Consider the following 13,701-nt stretch of genomic DNA (forward strand, 5'->3'; position numbering starts at 1 on the left):
TCGCTTCTGATTTATTAGCTCTTTTCCCTCTTTGAGGCATTTTAGTAGTTGTAAAGTATGTTCAAAGACTTGAAGTGTAGAACAGACAAGAGGAGCAGTAAAGACGTCTGCTCTCGCTTGCAACCCAGAAATCAAATGGATCATGAATTACTTCTATACAGAATGAAAAACTGGGTCAGACTCTCAGAAACTGTCTTCAAGTGGCTCTGATCATGTCATGAAGACAGGGGATAAGTAGTTAGTATTGGTGACTATGAATCTGAAAGAATCACCATGAAGTGTGGTGTCCCACAAAGATCAATTCTTGGACCCCTCCTATTCAACCTGTACATGCTTGCACTTTTTCAAATTTTCCAGGAATGTAATGTTACTTATCATAGCCACGCAGATGACACCCAGATATATTTAAGGCTCTCACCAAATGACTATGGTCCTATAGACTTATTATGTCTATCCCTTGAAAAAGTGAACAACTGGATGCAACAAAATGTCCTTCAACTAAACAAAGACAAAACAGAGATAACTGTTGAAAATGAAGAAAGAAGACTGGTTGTCAGTGATTACCTTAAGCCCAAGACACTAAAAACTAACCTGTGTCAGAAATCTTGGTGTAACCATTGATGAGGATCTAAATTTTAATGGCCACATCAAGGCTGTAACAAAATCATCATTCTGGCATCTTAAAAACAGCTAAAAGGAGAACCTTTCTGTCTAAACAGGATTTAGATAAGCTCAATCATGCATCCATTTCTAATTGAGTAGAATGAATTACTGATTGGCCTCCCCAACAAGACCATTAAGCAATTGCAACCCATTCAAAATGCTGCTGCCAGAATACTGACAAACACCAGGAAGAGAGAACACATTACTCCAATCCTTAGATCTTTGCATTGGCTTCCAGTCAACTACAGATTTCAATTTAAGGCCCTGCATATTGTCTACAAGTCTTTCAATGGTCTGGGCCCAAAATACATCAGATATGTTTGCTGAGTAAAAGCCTGGTAGGCGTCTCAGATCTGCAGGGACTGGTTAGCCAGTGGTACCCAGAGTTTGACCTAGTAGGACAAGGTGAAAGTGCTTTTAGCCATTATGCTGCCCACAGCTGGAACCAGCTTCCATTAGAACTGCCCCAGAAACTGCCCCAGTTGGAGTCACTTTTAAAACTAAGCTAAAAACTGTTCCTTTTTTCTGTTGCTTTTAATTAATGTTTCTTAATTCCATCCAATTCTGCACTTTATCTGCTTCTATTTGTACTTCTATTTTTTAATTCATTAACCAATGACCAACTGACTTCACTGTGCTGTTTAGCTGACTGTTTAGACACTGATGTTTCAAATCTTCTGGAGGAAAATACACCCACATCTGATGTTAAATTACTCAGAGGGTAGTTGCTCGCTGGCTCTGATGGGCCCTGCTGTGGGTGCCATTTAGGTATGGAGTCAAAGCTAGCAGCTGAAGTACCTGCATGATCAATATTCACTGTCATTCAGATTTCCATTGCTTCTCCTTAACTTTTTGGCAGGGAAATCCAAATCTGCCAAGTGTGTTTGAGTCCTGTTTTTTAAACTCATTGTAAATTTACATTTGCAGTGACGCCCATATAATGTTAAATGTGTTATGCTAACTTTGAGATTCTTCACCATGTCTGGTTGAACATGTAGCTTCTCCTGTGACAGCACACCACAGTGGACAAATTTTAGATTACACTTAGTTAATCAATTCAAATAGCACTAAAATGCTGCAGATTAAGTAATTACTAAAATATTGTATTATTTTAAAATCAATTAACCACTTATAAAGTTATAAGCTGTTATTCATGCTAATAGCATAGCTATTGGGGAGTTCACCTGAAAGCCTTTTTTAATGTTTGTGTGATCAGACCATGCACTTTGATATTTCCTAAAGTTTATTGGTTTAGTCTTTAAAGTCTTGGCCTTAGCTTAATACCAATGCATAACATTGAACAGTTTCAATTTATATCATTTTTCTACATGCATGTACATGTTTGCCACCTTTTAAGTTTGAAATAAATGCATTACTTACATGTCCATTCTGTCAGCCAGTCAAGGTGCAGTGGCGATCAGCTGATGGGGATTACCCAGTGAGAGTGGCACTGAAAATCTCTCTTGCTGTGTGTGTGTGTGTGTGTGTGTGTGGTCAAGCGGGATCATGTTGAAGTGGATTATGAACTGGTTGTGTAATCCACAGGTTCACTTATCTCTCCAGGCTAATAGCCATCACTATTTGTCTTGTAGGTCAACACAAAGCTGTTTTCTTGTAGTGCTTCAAAGTTAGTGTGTTAATCTACTGCTGCTTTTCTACTAATTGATAGTCTGTAATAGTCTTTACTATAGTAAGCACATAAGTTTAAAATTAAAAATCATATACTTGATAACGGAATGTTGAATTAATTTGAATTAATTTTTTAACCCTATGTATCATATTTGCTACGTGAGCTTTCTGAGCAAAATAAAAGTTGCCAAAAATGCCCCATATATCAAATGTGATACAAAAAAATAATAATAATAAACAAAATAATATGGCAAATTTATTCCTATATGCCTGGACTGTCTGTCTATGCATAAATGGCAAATAAAAATCTTGAATCTTAAATTTTATTTTGTATTTTGTTCAAAGGTTTAATAAACATCTCATTTCAAAAAAAATTGAATGTTCTGGCTATTTTTTGATGTGTCAGGCTTTACAGGGTTAATCATTTTTATCCATGTCTGTATAGCTTAAAAACACCCATAATGTTTGCCTGCAGTCTAAAGATCCTTATTTTGTCCAAGAAATGCAGACACCCTGTGGGCTATTCAAGATGTATTACCACTTTAAGTTTCTCCAAATTAGACTGGTGCCGTAGCCTTTCTGGCCTTTCAAAGTTTGAAATTTTGACCTTTAATTAAGAGACCCCCTGCCGGGCCAATCAGTTGAATGTCTGAAACGTCAGAACACAGCGCCAAAATATACCATCAGTCGTGGTTTTGTCAAAATCTAAGCAGCAGCCTGAGATCATTTGCGTTAAAAATTTTGACATTTAATCAGAGCGCCCTCATTAGGTCAATCAGTGCAGTTTTATGTCAACCTACTCCCAGCCCTTACAAAAAAGATTTCCATTAGACTGATGAGTGTTTTTTTTTTTACATTATATGAAACAAAATGGTAAATACACAACTCAAAAAATAGTTGCAGTTTAAACCTCGTTACTAGCCCCTAGAGGCTGTACTTTTGAATATACTCCACAACATAAAAAAATAAAGTAACAAAACTAAGAGTTAGCTATTCTTAGATCTGGATACTGGATGCTTTGAGCTTTGACATTCCCAGCAGCCAAGACATGACACTGATTTTATAAATATGAATAAGAAATTCATTGGGAGTCCCTGCTGTGGGTAATAACAGAACAAAGGTGTCTCCAAGCAGATTGATAGCAGTGCCTCTTGCAGCAAATCAGACATTTACTGTTCCTTTGCTTTATTTTTGCCCTCTGGTCCAGAAGTGTAGGTGGCAAATGTACTGTGCACAGATAAAATCATGAAAAATACATTTGTTTTAATGTTAACTAAATGTAAATACACAAGAAAAAGTAATGGCACTGTTTACAATGTCCAGGTTTTCTGCATAAACTGGTCATAAAATGTGATCTGATCTTCACCATAGTAACAAATATTAACAAATACAATATTTCTAAGCTGATGAAACACAGCCATGATTTTTTATGTTTTTATTGAACACACCCTTTAAACATACAAAGTGATGGTGGAAAAAGTAATGGCAAAACTAGGCTTCTGATGTCACTAAATGTCAACTGGAGCCAGCTGTTAGCAAACCCGGGGTCCAAACAATGAAACGAGAGTGGAGGTGTGGGCTGTTCACAAGCAGCATCAGCTGATGTGAGCCAGGCCTCTCAAAAAACAAATCTTAGAAGACCTATGATCAAGACTTGTTGATTTGCATGTACCTGGAAAGTGTTACAGAGTCATCTCAAAGACTTTAGATATTCATCAGTCCACAGCTAGGCATATTGTTTATAAATGGAGATGATTTAGTACTGTGGCTACTCTCCATAGAAGTGGGCACCCAGCCAGGATCACTCCAAAGGTACAATACAGAACACTCACTGAGGGGAAAAAAGAAACCTAGAGGAACAGCTAAAGACTTGAAGGATTCGTTGGAGTTGGTTAACATCTCTGTTCTTGAGTCAGCCATATGCAAGTTATTGAACAGGCATGGTATCCATGGCAGGACACCATGGAGGAAGCCATTGCTCTCCAAAATCAACATTGCAGCATGCTTGACATTTACCAAAGACCACCTTGACACTCCAAAATGCTACTGGGAAAATGTCCTGTGGACAGATGAAACAAAGGTAGAACTGTATGGGAAGAACACACAGCACTGTGTATGGCATAAAAAGAGAACATGAAAACACCATCCCAACAATGAAGTACAGTGGAGGGAGGATCATGATTTGGGGCTGCTTTGCTGCCCCTGGACCTGGACTGCTTACCATTTTGGAGGGGAAAATAAGTTCCCAAGTTTATCAAGTTATCCTACAGGATACCTCAGGGTGGCTGTCCACAAGCTGAAGCTCAGAACAAGGTGGGTGATGCAGCAGGACAATGACCCTAAACATCAGTGTAAATCTACTACAGAATGGCTTCGGAGACATAAAATCTGCCTTTTGGAGTGGCACAGTCAGAGCCCAGACCTCAACCCAATAGAGATACTGTGGTATGACCTCAAGAGAGCCACCAGATGATTTAAGAATATGGCTGAGCTGAAGCAGTTCTTTAGGAAGAATGGTCCAAACTTTCTCCTGAACATTATGCAGGTCTAATCCACAGCTACAGGAAGTGTTTGCTTGGTTATCGCTGTCAAAGGTGAATTAACCAATTATTAAAACACTGTTGCCATTGCTTTTTCCACCATCACTTTGTATGTTTATGGGGTGTGTTCATCGTGAAAGATCATGACTGTTTGTTTTATCAGTTTAGAAATATTGTGTTTGTTGATATTTTTGACTTTAGTGAAGATCAGATCTTTTCGCAAGACCAATTTATGCAGGAAACTGCAAACAGTGCCATTACTTTTTCTTGTGACTGAACATTTTGGTCAGTGGATTGGCCTAACCCTTTGGTTCCGATTGAAACATTTCAACAATTTTGGATGAATTGCCATGAAATGTTGTACAAACATTCATGGCACAATTCAGATGATGAATCATACAGACTCTGATGATCCTCTGATCTTTGATCTGACCTAGTGCCGTCAAGAGCTTCACATTTTTGTTTTTCTTTTTCATAAAATGTCTCCTGGGTGGTTTACTATAACATTTTGGACATTCAAGGTTCCCAGATGATGAAGCTTACCAACTTTGTTTTCCTGCAGCATCACCAGCTCTACATGCCTGTATGTATTTTTCAGTGAAATGTCTCAACATTTCCAATACATGGAAACCGAGCTCCTCACCCTATCTCGCAGGGCGGCCGGGCGCACCCTTAGAGATAGGGTGAGGAGCTCGGTCACCCGGGAGGAGCTCAGAGTAGAACCGCTGCTCCTCCACATCGAGAGGAGCCAGCTGAGGTGGCTCGGGCATCTCTTTCGGATACCTCCTGGGCGCCTTCCTAGGAAGGTGTTCCAGGCATGTCCCACCGGGAGGAGGCCCCGGGGAAGACCCAGGACACGCTGGAGGGACTATGTCTCTCGGCTGGCCTGGGAACGCCTCCGAATTCCCCCGGAGGAGCTGGAGGAAGTGGCTGGGGAGAGGGAGGTCTGGGCATCTTTGCTTAGACTGCTGCCCCCGCGACCCGGCCCCGGATAAGCGGAAGAAAATGGATGGATGGATGGATGTCTCAACATCTACGTGATGGATTACCATGCAATGTGGTTCAAATGAATTGTAACAACTCTAGTTGTTCACTTTTTATCTAATATCTATTTCTTAATATTTACATTTGTCTTATACTTTGCTTGAATCAGTTTGAATGAAATATAAGGAGAGTGAGAGAGTGAAAGAGCAAGGCCAATATGATCCTAATGAACAGAGATAGCAGAGATATAGGACCTGGAACTCCTGCAGCTCTGTCTGTCTCTATTTTACTGTACTATATACAAATGTGCTGGAACACCAATCAAGAAGACAATACTATTCACCATAAACACTGAACATGTGCACACACATACTATACACTGAATACTTGGCATGCCTGTCATCCATGTCATCTGTTTTTGCTTCTGTGTGTGTATGTGTGTGTTTTGCCATGGGGGCTTGGCTGGCACTAAAGACAGACAGGAATTAGGTAGATAGTGGCATGTATTGTTTGTGTCCAGCTGGCAGGCTAAGGCCTTTGTACAGGCTTTCATATTGTCTCATCACTTCAAAAATAAACATGGCTGCTGATGAAGCCCCCAAGGAAAATAATGATGTCTGTATGTTTATGTGTGGTGGGTTTACTCAGCTACCCTGTACCATTTGCTTTCACTATGCACATTTGTATCTATAGACAAAAACCAAATGGGATCATACATACAAATGGGACCAATCATACATACAAACACATTCTGAAATGTTCTTTATATTTGTTTAAATTATCTTTTGTCACATGGAACATCCATGTATTAGACCAGCTCATGCTTTTTACACCCCTCAGAGTTCTGTGGTCCAGGCTTGTCTCCATCACCTACAGTAAGAAAATCACTTTCGGCTTTCCCCGTTTAGGGGTCGCCACAGCGAATCATCACACTGTCGACTCATATGTTGACATTTGGCATGTATTATGCCAGATGCCCTTCCAGACGCAACCCTGATTCGAACATGGGCCGCAGCAGCGAGAGTGCTGTGCCTTAACCACTAGCCTACCAGGGGCGGCCTCCATCACCTAAGGTAGAACTTTACTGATCCCACAGTGGGGAAATTCCAGTGTTTCAGCAGCAGTAAGGGACAAAAACAACAGAGAGCAAGCAACAAGACACCATAAGAACAGATACCACCCACCAATCTTGATAGACAAATTCAGAAAGCACGGAAAGAAAAAACCACAAAAGAGGACAGAGCTACTGGAACTCGCTGTCGCTCCGTGCGGTGCGTCTTAAAAAACAAATCGAGAATACCCAAAAAACAAGACAGTACAAGCATTTCAAAACAGCAAACACCACAAGGATCTCTTAAAAACAAATCAGGAATCTTAAAAAACAATTCGAGAATACCCAAAAACAAGACAGTACAAGCATTTCAGAGAAAGTCAGGAACAGATATCGCTCTCACTCGACAGGGTAGTCTGTGGTCAGAGGGGGAGGGGTGGAAGTGTACGCATTCCTAGCAATAGCATACGGTATGGTCCAGAGTTTTATTGTTCTTTGTGTAGGAGGGTGGCAGAGAGGGGGAGGGAGGCATGGCAAGGTCAAGGTCCCCAAGATAAGGTTTAGGGTCTGCGGGTGCTGTGTCTGCCAAGACACCATGCGCCTGCACGCAGCAGCAGAGCCGGCCCGGGGATCAGTGGAGAACGGTCACCATGGACCACAGATCCTGGAGGCTTGGTGAAGCGTGTGCAGGACCTCTCCTCCTGTACATCCGCTGCAGCTCCGCCAGCTCATCCATCTTGTTCCCCAGCGCCTCACTCCAGCTCCTCTCCCAGCGCTTTGCTTCAGTTCTACAGACTCGCCCCTCTCGTCGCATCCCTGTGGGAATCCCCGGAAACTCACAAGGAAGCCGACTGTTGGCAAGCAGAGCAAACAGTTGGAGCCGTGACACAAGGGAGGCTTGGTGAAGCGTGTGCAGGACCTCTCCTCCTGTACATCCGCTGCAGCTCCGCCAGCTCGTCCATCTTGTCCCCCAGCGCCTCACTCCAGCTCCTCTCCCAGCGCTTTGCTTCAGTTCTACAGACTCGCCCCTCTCGTCGCATCCCTGTGGGAATCCCCGGAAACTCCCAAGGAAGCCGACTGTTCCTCGCTGCCGCTCCTCACGGACCGGAACCGGAAAGCTGCAGTAAATCATTGAATTCTCACTTTTTCTCTTTCCTCCTTCATCTTCTCAGCATACACCCGTATGTACATGCTTTCTGCTGTATAATGCACAACACAAGTGTTTAGGTTTGCCAGTCATGAAAAACTAGGTATAGTAAAAAAAAAAAAAAGTATTTAAAAACAAGCCAAATCTTGCCTTTATTTTGAATCTGCCATGCACTTTATCTGTGGTGCTCTGCTGTGGTAAATTGAAATGTGTTGACTCTTCTTCCCTTATTTCTTTGTGCTTTATTGGGGAGATGAGCAACATGGGTAAATTCCTTCTGGAGAAGGCAATAGGAGTGACTTTGTATTAATTACTGCAGGAGGAACAAGTCGCCCCACCACTCATCTCTGTTTGTTGAGAAGATGCTATGTGCCCAGACCCATTACAGTTTTATGGTCTTTACAGTGTGAGAAGAAAGAGCCAGAATGGAAAGAAAAGAAAGGCAGGAGAGGTAAAGAAAGTAAAGGAAGGTAAAGAAGAGGAGACAAGACAGGGCATGAGGACATAAGAGGATAAGGAAGGAAAGAAGGAGTGATGATGCGATGAAAAGAAAAGATGAGACAGGCTAATAAAAGATGAGAGAAAATGCCAATAGAAGGAGACAAGAGGAAAGAACACAAAAAGAAAGAAGAAAAGGACAAAATGTGATGAAATAAAGTAAAGGAGACAGCAGAACAAGAGATGAGAGAAAAAAGAAAAGGAAGGAAAAGAGATGACAGTAAATGCAAAGAGAAGAGTAAGGAAAGTAAAGAAGGGACATGAAGAAGGAAAGGAGACAAAAGACAAGGTGAGACACTGGGGGAAAAAAAGAAAGGAGATGTGACCAAATTAAAGTAAAGGAAACTGGACACAAGAAATGAGAGCAGATAAAAGTAAAGAAGACAAGGAGAGGAGAAGGCAAAAAAGGACATCTGAAGGAACAAACAGAGGAAAATACTCCCAAACAAACTCTTTTCCTCTGTCTCACTCTCTTGCTACTTGATGATCCTTGTCATAACACCTCCTCCCCCTCCTGATGTACAGTAAATAACCTCTCCGCTGGTTCAAGGTAGGACGTTACTCCGACTCCATTTTTTTTACAGCAGAAAGGCTGGAGTTGGTTGGCATGTATGTGGGAAGTGGGGGTGTAGGAGATGGGGTAAGAACAGGGTACATGGAGAGGGGGGAGATGTCTTCTATAGTGGGAACAAAGCAGGAAGGATGGAGATGGGCAAGAGAGATTAGCAGAGACAATGAAAGAGCGAGGAGGAAATAAGGAAGTAATCTAAAAGAGACAGATGGCCTGAAAAAAAGGAGGGTGACAGGTGTGGACATGAGAAGGTATGTGTGTGGTGTGTCGATGCAGGCCTGCTATACCTGCAGTGAATACAGTAAAAATACCAATGATTCATTCATACTGTCAAATAAGAGACAAAGGAATGGAGAGCAGGGCTGGTAGGTGACTGCTATGTAAACAACAGACGCGCAATAAATCAGCATGCAGAACATACAAATATGGCTCCTTCCTAGTGAATAGCTGTGATGAAACGTCCATACCTCAAGGATTGTTTACTGGTTTTCAGCAGTATCCCACTCCCTAGTTGAGTTAAGTCAACCTGCTCAAGTGTCATCACATGAAGTAACTTCAGAAGGATGATAGTGTGGTCATACATGGTGGGAGGTGGAATCAGAGCCTTTGTCTCTGTTGGCACATGGCCTCTGGTGTCAGATGTGAACGTTGTCTTTGACTTCTTTCTCCCAGTGACCTTTACCTTTCTCTTCTTCCAGTGGATGCAGTGTTGGTCACAGACAGCTAATGTTGCGTGGTTCTGCTGTTCAGTCAGTCTTTGCTCAGGTGTCTTTACTGTTTTGCTGCTGGGGTGTTCCTCACAGCTGTCTTGCATACACAGCTTCCAGCTTCCAGTTTCCAGTTATATGGTGGTTTAGGAGCTTGAAGTAGTGTGATATCCAGTGAATGTAATGCTGTCCTAAGATGAGAAATACAAAAACAAGTTTTAGCTCCAGGTTTACACCAGTGGTTTCATACAGTGAGACAAAGTGCAACATTTTGCATGTCTTTGTAAACCAGCCATCTGAACCAGATGGTTCTAGGGAATGCATATTAAGCACACATACTTGATAACTTTTCAAACTGGGGCTGTTACGAAGTGTGTAAGGTACAGTAGTTATCAATACAACATAGCCTGTCATAGCCATTAACAACCAGACTCTGGAAAAATGTGCATGTTCTTGATAAAACCTACACAGGTGGAAGCTACTGGTCACTGCACTATTACAATAGCAAGAGTTACAACTTACAGCAGCTACACGAGTAGATCTACACCCTCCTCAAATAAACCGATCCATTCTTCACTTCTTCCACATGCACACATGAAGCGAATATACTGGCGACTACACAACATCTTCATATTGGGTTTGAGATGTAAACATGTAGACACTGTACCTATACTTGTGCATGGCTCCCATGATGTGCAAAATAGTTGTTTTTTTAATGTTTATCTTAGGTTACTCTCACATGTATGCTTGTGTATGTGGTTAAATAGGTTTATGTGTGGGCAAATCTGTAGAGGTTTGGGAGATATTCATGCTTATTCTCTTTGCCCTTTGGTGGTGGCGGGGGGTGGGGGTATGTGGGATGGCTTTGTGGATTGGGTAGGAGAAATGACCTGTATTTCTAATATGATCAATATGTGTTAATGCTTTTGTATTCACTGCTCTACATCTACCTGTGGTCATGCAACAAAGGGTTTTATTCTTTCCTATGTTGAATCTGCAGAATATTGATTATCAGTGTTTCTAATATGTTACATTGATCAGTTAATATTAGAGGATATATGGTTTGCAAATCCTGTGGTACATTCAGTCACATGCAGAACATCATTGTCTGAAGCCCTGCTCACTCTTTGCTGGAAGGCAAAATCACGACCAGTGTGCGAAATAAAGGCTATGAAACAGGGCTGGAGCAGAGTGATAATGGTACTGATAGTGTCACTCATGCTTCACCTCTCTCTCTCGCTGTCTCTCCTGGCCTATAATCTGTTTTTCCCCTGTAACCTCCCTCTCAATTTCAAAGCAAAAAAAAATTTTTTTAAATCGCCTTCAGTGGTCAGAGCTATCTGATCTTACCTTTTTTCTTTCGCTGGCTTTAATGTAAGCAGATTCCCAATCAGCCAAGATGAACCCAATCAAGGCAAAGGGGGAGGCGCAACAATTTAGTGTTTTTTCCCCCAATGACTGCTGCAGGCCAGGAGATTAGAGGACAGAGGCAGACATGGGGGGGCTCAGAAAGGCAGAGTTTCTATGATGAAGAAGAAGCTTTTCATTCATCAGTGCACTACACTACCATTAACTCACACATACATTCATCACCTTCACCTCCATTTGCCAACTCCTCTTAGATACAGAAATGCAAATAGCCCTCCTCCTTCCCTAGTCACTTATTTTTGGAGTTTATTTCTTCCATATGGACGCCAGCGAGGATGGGAGGGGGCACGGTGTTTCTTCAAATCAACACAACTACTGTACTGGTTGATTTATCATACAGTTTTCCTCCCTCCCTCCTCTTCCTTCCATCTCTTCATCCCTCCACCACCAACGCACGGTGACGGGTCTCCTTCCCTTCTCTCTCCTATTTCCAAAGCTTAACTTCATTGTCTCAAGCCCCACTCCGCTTTCATCTTAAGACAAAGATTTATGTAAATCTTTGGGCCAGGCGTTAATGTGGAGCGCCGTGTGAGAAATACCATCCCTAAATCGTGGCATTGTTGTTGAAAATGACAAGGCAGGCCTGTTAATCCTACAATGCGATCATCCAAATGTGTCATAATGCCGTGTGTAGGCAGGCGAATCTGAATATCAAAAAGACGCCATGCACGTCTTATACAGCGCCTTCAGTACTTCCACAACTAACACACTACTTCCCTCTATCTCCCTCTTTCTGTTTTTAAAGAACTCACTCTGCTTGTCACTTTATTTGTATTTAAAAAGGGGAATAAAATGCTACAAGCTGAAGTTCACCATCATATTTAGCATTTCTTTATTATTTACTATAGCTTGTTTTCTCCCACATATTAAAGCTGTGATTCATTGAGATAATAACAAACTACATAATTGTATAATTGGCTGTGGTTGTGAGTTGAAATAAATCAATGGCTTCTGCGTTGTCACAAAGATGTATTTATTTCAGAAACAGCAATAGGAGGCTTTGTGGTGAAACAATATGCAGATACAAAGGCAAACAAAGGGCTGTATCAACACACTGAGTCAAATCGTTACATGTATGGAGCATTTAGCTGACAATCAGTTACCTTGTATTCCTTTATTTGAGATCTGAAGAGGAGGCAGTGCTGCTGCTTCCTCTGATTTGTGTGCAGTGCTGCACTTCAAATTGATCAAATTGAGCCCAGTAAAAGTCTGATGAGGATTCATTCACTGGGGGAAATTGACAGTGGAAGCGAGGCAGAGACCCAAGAGCATGATAGCTGCTTTTTTGGAAAGAACCATGAAACAGGCATGTCAATCAATTGGACAGGGACAAGGCGGGTGAATGATATTGTTAATAATTACCAGCCATGTCGAAGGACTCCTCCCTGATTAGCGATGAAACCTCTGCCATAATGACATGCCTGGCCCAGGCTTTCCTGTCCCTTCCCTCCCAGCTCTACCTCCTGACACTGTGACACCTCCTTGCCTGACCCCTTCTCTCTTTCTCCTCCAAACCCCATCCTCCTCCCTCCTTCTTTCCTCTGCCATCCATTTGGGGAGGAGCCCAGCGGGAGGATTTTGTCAGGGAGAATAGCAGTGTTGATCTTGAAGGCTTAAGACCCTACTGTACCTATCTACAGTGTGGCTTTGGTGCTGACGACCAGCGGCTTAAGTCATTTGAAGTTGCTTTTTTAATGAGGAGGGGAGGAGGCACAGCGAGTGCCTGGCAGTCAGTCAGGGTCTTGAAATAATTCCATACCTCTGAGTAACTAGGGGTGTCTGTCTGACTTAATCCAACACACCCATCCCTCTCATGCACAGACACACACACACACAGGTGGCAAAGGGGGGAACATCCTAGCCTCATCATAATATAGTTCAGCTGTGGTACTGTGGACAAACACTATGAATCAGGTGAACATAGGACTGCATTCTGTCATCTCATAGGGTTCATCTTTTATTATACCATGTATTACTGGAATCCAAAAGGGAAAAAAACTAGAGCTGCAGCCAATAATTATTTTATATATTCAGTACACTGTATACATGAAACATTTATTAAAACAATGGAAAATGAGCATCACAGTTTCTCAGAGTCCATGACGATGTCTTCAAATGCTTTGTTTTGTCTGACCAGATATTCAGTAGATCGTTGTGGAAGCCTAAGAAACATTTACAGTCAGAACCCAAAGCTGAAGACGTAGTTACAGAATCTGTTTTTTAAAAAAATGTCAAAATTGTTGATCAGTTATCAAAATCATTGTTTAACTTTCAACTGTTCTGAACAAGTCGAAATGAATTTTCTGTAATTGTTTCAGTACTAATATCAGTGTCACTGCTTTACTGTTTATTTCCATATACTGATACTAATCCAACCGTGATTGATGATTTCAGCCATTTTCAAATGAATTCCTTATAATTTTTAATCTCTCTTGTCTGTGAGCCTTCACTCCTTGCTTTCTCAGTTTCTTCCCCTCTTATTG

The sequence above is a fragment of the Monopterus albus genome, unplaced genomic scaffold, assembly GCF_001952655.1.
Source record: "Monopterus albus unplaced genomic scaffold, M_albus_1.0 scaffold169.1, whole genome shotgun sequence".
In the NCBI taxonomy this organism is placed as follows: Eukaryota; Metazoa; Chordata; class Actinopteri; order Synbranchiformes; family Synbranchidae; genus Monopterus; species Monopterus albus.